This window comes from Schistocerca piceifrons, chromosome 1, assembly GCF_021461385.2.
Source record: "Schistocerca piceifrons isolate TAMUIC-IGC-003096 chromosome 1, iqSchPice1.1, whole genome shotgun sequence".
Taxonomy (NCBI): domain Eukaryota; kingdom Metazoa; phylum Arthropoda; class Insecta; order Orthoptera; family Acrididae; genus Schistocerca; species Schistocerca piceifrons.
Genome location: NC_060138.1, coordinates 346,129,881 through 346,135,600, shown reverse-complemented (window position 1 = coordinate 346,135,600; position 5,720 = coordinate 346,129,881). Strand labels below are relative to the sequence as shown.

General features: G+C 41.3%; 1 pseudogene; it reads left to right on the top strand.

Moving 5' to 3' along the window:
• The first annotated feature begins 5,392 nt into the window (after nucleotides 1-5,392).
• Nucleotides 5,393-5,510, top strand: LOC124722939 (annotated as a pseudogene).
• Nucleotides 5,511-5,720: the final 210 nt, after the last annotated feature.

The window sequence follows — 5,720 nt, the reverse complement described above, 5'->3', positions numbered from 1 at the left end:
CGCTACAAAGTTAACGTATCATAGTGTCCGAATATTGAAGTTATTCACCGTAGCTCACGGCCGGATTCGATAACGCCACTTAAAATTAAACAAATCTTAAATTATTTGTGTCACTGTAATTATTTTTGTTTGGAAAACTACGCTCTCAAGAAGCTCTAATCGTTGGTTGACGTTGTTGGATTCGGCTGTTAGGTATAACTATTGTTATAGAATGGCTGAGAACCGGCCAAGAACACTTGACTAGCGCCACGTGACCCGCGGGCCGTAGTTTGACGACCACTTCTCTGCGCCAGCATCCTCCACTGTTCCGCTTTCTCGCTCGTCTTAATCTCATAGAGATACATTGATATTATTTTATTTTAACTGAAGCTTGACTACTTGTGAACTTGATACTGAGCACTGGTGTACTCTTTCCTTCCGATTTCAGTGCTTTATAGCCGGCCGCAGTGGCCGAGCGGTTAAAGGCGCTATAGTCTGCAACCGCACGACCGCTACGGTCGCAGGTTCGAATCCTGCCTCGGGCATGGATGTGTGTGATGTCCTTAGGTTAGTTAGGTTTAAGTAGTTCTAAGTTCTAGGGGACTTATGACCACAGCAGTTGAGTCCCATAGTGCTCAGAGCCATTTGAACCAATCAGTGCTTTATATTCGTTTTCCGTTACTTTATTAATCTTGAATGCAGATTGTATTCAATTAACGAGTCAAATGTGGGCGCTTGCCATTGTTATGACTGGTGCAGCGCATATTATTGCCGGCCGGCGTGGCCGAGCGGTTCTAGGCACTACAGTCTGGAACTGCGCGACCACTACGGTCGCAGGTTCGAATCCTGCCTCGGGCATGGATGTGTGTGATGTCCTTAGGTTAGTTAGGTTTAGGTAGTTCTAAGTTCTGGGGGACTGATGACTTTAGAAGTTAAGTCCCATAGTGCTCAGAGCCATTTGAACCATTTTTAGAGCATATTATTCACCTATATCCCCTGATGAGCTTCGATTAATCACGTTCAATGTGACTGATTCACACTTGCAAACAGGATTGAGTCAGATGCTTGCTAGACTTAACTGAGACAGTTGCGTATCTAAGGCTGACGAAGTATATTTCTGATCGATATTTTGGAGCGCCGTGCTACTTAAAACGCCAATGCATATTGCAACACTTTTCTCACATTTCAATTTTCAGCCCAAAACAAGCTGCTTTCACACTTGAAAGCGTACCTTCTTGGTAAGTGATTCAAGGAAACTTGACTATGAGTGTACTCGGCCATGTTCCTCGATACCAGGATACAAAATACGCATTTAGTAGACACAGGTATCTCTTCAGAGATGGAAATTATGTTATAAGGTAGCTGTAGCCCGTATTTAAGTTCGTACTTAGTGTGTGATATCCAGTGCTTTTTGTGCTGTATAAGCTGGCCATTGGAACTTACTTTATGGATTTCTGTACGGTGTTGGAAGCAAGAGGCGTAGCTCTTGCATTTCATTGTAATCCTCTAGCCAGAGATCAAAGAATCGTTTGCCGTAATTCACCCTGGTGCTATCATATTACCTTTCTCAGAGATTCTCCGATGCTGACTTTTCATTTTAGCCTCCAAGTCACCTGCCTTGCTGCTATCAGCTGTTTCGGCACCCAGTGTGTATGCAGGGTGTGGGAGCATGTCTAGTTTGATCTAAGGTAAAAAATGGTTCCCCTTCAGTGCTTATTTTATTTACTGATCGTGTTATCGTAACGCATGACATACATTCCGCCGTTGAATGTCATGACATTTTCCCACACTCATCATTGAGCCCACACTTTTGCTGAGAACAGTAAGAATGGCGCTCACAAATTTGATCCGCCAGAATTATATAAATTTAAATAACAGTTATATATACGGTAAAAAAATACAGTAGTAAAAGTAGAAGGGATTAAAGCGCAAAACATTGTCTCAAACTGTGTATTATTTTATAACGCGGTATTTCCTCTTCTGCTGCTAATAACTTTTTCTTCTTGTTTTACAGGTAAGCACTGTGCTCAGCATGCTCTATCGCTCCGTGGTTAAGCAGTAGAGGTAAGACACAAGCAATGCGCAATTCGGCGCCTTCTATTCAGTTCCTGTTTGCATGTAGGTGAAAACGGGAAAGCTTCTGAAAATATCTCCTAATCTTCTATATAATTCTGTTGTGTACTAGAAAATACTATTTATTCTGTGCAAAAATGAGACTTAAATCTCAATGCATTGAAAACGTTGCTCTTCAATTTAAGGTGTAGAGCTTAGAGAAAATAATGACCGACTCCGTATGAAGATCGTGTTATCATAAGTTAATGGAAACCGAAGTAGCGAAGTGGGAGGCAGATACGCTCGTGCAACAGTAATACAGTGTATTTTAGTCTTTAACAATAAAGATGTGATTTTATTTAATAGTATCTGTATTATTTGTGAATACGTTTCCTTTTTCAAACTGAAATATAAAGTTATGCAGAAGGCATGTGACCATTATATGAATGAGCAGCGCCTTACCACCGCCTTAGGTCGCTAGTAACAGGAGTCTACTTGTAAAAACTTATCAATGCATTTTGGACAAGGACTGTCATCAGGATATTGGAGAAAAATTAGCTGTTATCGACGTAAAGCGTTTATATGAACGCGCTCAATTTTATTTATTTCGTATCCTAACTGTAAGTGAAACTGTATATGATCCTTGTGGAAAAGTAACAAAATGTATGCTGCAAATAGAAATAATATGCAACTTATACTTTGACAACAGCTGACGCTAGTGGACTAAGCATAGGTTCCCCCCTCCTTCCCTCTCTCCTCCCATCACCCGCCACAGACACACATGCTACCCAAAAAATGCCAACTTATCAATAGCCATTCAGCAAAGTATTTTTCCGTAGTTTCATAATTAGTTTTAGATTACACAGGCCAACAGTGGAAAAAACTTTTTTGCTGAAAACACCTTATTCTTATGATTTTTAGGGTGGTAAATCCAAATATGACACTTAAAAAAACTAAATCACCCACTATTTCTTCACATTTTACAGTTAAATTTATTAAATTATTTTTTTACATAATTTAACAGCTTTTATATAGTTCAAATAGTTTAAAAAGGAGGTGTGATGAATATAGATGACGTTGGTAGCACTGCAGAAAAACATTTGCTGGCAAAAAAGGTCGATTCTATTTTTGTGTTAACAGATGGTGTTTTGTTTACTGTGAACCTAACCTCACTTTCCCGTTTCCTGTACATGTGCTCAGTACAACGTCTAATCGTGATTGTAAAAACTCTGCTGGCAGTTTTTGTTATATTTGTGGTGAATTTGTGATTAAAAAACACCAAAGAAACATTACAGATTTTGTGAAAAAGGTTTATCTATCATACTTTCGATCTAATCTTGGTGATCAAGATAAATCTTGGGCGCCGCATAAGGTATGTTATGTGTGTGTTGAAGATTAGAGAAAATGATCCAAAAAGGAGAAACAAGTCTAAAGATTTTAAAGAAGATGTTAAAGAAGTTTAAAACTTTAAGATGTTTAATGAGCCTGAAATTTCACTTTTTGAACAGTCACTTTGATTACTTCCGACAATACGGGAGATGTTAGTGAGGAGCAAGGAGAGCGTTTTCACCAGGACATTAAAGTGATGGAAAAACGCTATCAAGGCCGCTGGAACATCAACATGATGGGGGACTACTGTTGGTCACTTCACCGAGAAGTTCAGCAAACGACTCATCGTAGAAAAAGCTACACAAGAAGCTTCAAAGGAAAAGAGAAAGAAAATACAAACCAATTCCAGCTGACAAGTGAAACCTCTATTAATACTTATCATTGGTTTAAATTGCTTACTGTAAATACAAACCATGCTTGTGTTGTAACAAAGCGTTTCATTAATTTCCCCGTTTACTGTATAGCATAGGATTTTTATACTATATAATAAAAAAGCACATTGCTCGTAAACTATGGGTGATACAAGAAAACTAAGGCTAGATTTGAATTCAGCTCATAAAAATCTATAAAGATCAGCTATCAAAGGAAAAAAAAAGTTTATCAAAAAAATTTTTCGCTGGCGTGTGTTATTTAAGTAATGTGTATGCACACACGGCTGCAGATAATCAAAACATGCTCGAAAAAAGCATCACCGCTAATTTATTTAAAATATAACGTGAATACATTGTAACAGCTATCACTATGCCACATATTTAAGGGAGAATATCCTTAGCCTCAGTAGAAGACATACGGTCGAATAAGCAATGGATTCTTCCTTCCTCCCTTCCCTCCCCTCCCGCCCATAGAACACGCACTTTGTACAAGTTGGTGAGTGGGTAATACAAGAATGATAGTAGAATTATTTTATTTATTTAGCGTACTGTTACATCACTAAAAGCTATTATTTACAATTATCTTAAATTACAAATTAATATACAAGCCACGAATGTAATCTACTGATCCTTCTATCGTGACCAGGAACTACGTTGGATCGCGAGGGAAAGTTCTAAAGGGCCAATCTTGAAGTACATGGTGAGTCTGCTTTGCTTTTCAGCGCCATAGTCACAGCTCGCGGAAGTTATTTTCTTCCACGTACACGGACAATCGGCACACCTGTCAGGTTTTTTTAAGGGACCAAATTGCTGAGGTCATCAGTCCCTAGACTTACACACTACTTAAACTAACTTATGCTAAGAACAACACACACACGCATGTCCGAGGGAGGACTCGAACCTCCGATGGGAGGGGCCGCGCAATCCGTGGCATAGCGCCTCTAACCACGCGGCCACTCCACGCGCCACACCTATCAGTGTTGATTCTTATTCGGTTAATAACCGACCAGATCTTTCGTGACAGTTGAAAGCTACGTGGCGTGGTCGTTATACACGACGTCTTAAGTTGTTCCGTCGCAGGATTAATCTGCCGTATTTATGTGTGAGGGGTGTGTCAGGTGGGGTGGGCGTGGGGGGGGGGGGGGGGGGGCAGGTGGCGGCAAATCTTTACCGATCGTTGGAATGTCTACGTCAACAAGAATTCAAGGAGTTTTCTGTTGTTTTTTGTACTCTCGTACAGGTGAATTTCTGTCAGCAGAGAAGAATGTGGCATGCTGCTAAGTGTGGGTTGCCAGAAAGTGGCGTAGGGCTGTTGTACCAGCTGCAGGACGCACGATCTGGCTGAGTTGTGTGTCAGCAAAGGCTTACGTGAGTACAGTTCATTCACGGTTGGGAGCAATATTCCGCAACTGGATACAGCAATCCCAGAGATGAAGTACGGAATGTCGATGGAGAGGATGAAGATGATGCGCCATAGAATTTCTGGAGAATGTTGTTTCTAGTTTTGATTTTGACAGCTGGTCTTAATATATGCTGTCTGTAACGGAGCGTTATCAAGCACGACATCTAGATATTTCGGATTTTTAGTATGTCTGAGTGTGGGCAACGGCCTTGCCGCAGTGTTAACACCGGTTCCCGTCAGATCACCGAAGTTAAGCGCTGTCGGGCAGGGCTAGCACTTGAACGGGTGACCATCCCGTCGGCCGAGCGCTGTTGGCAAGCGGGGTGCACCCAGCCCTTGTGAGGAGCTACTTGAGAAGTAGCGGCTCTGGTGTCGTAAACTGACATACGGCTGGGAGAGCGGTGTGCTGACCGCATGTTCCTCCATATAAGCAATCAGTGACCCCTGTTGCATGAGGATGACACGGCGGCCGGTCGGTACCGTTGGGCGTTCCAAGGGCTGTTCGGACGGAGTTTAGTTTTTTATGT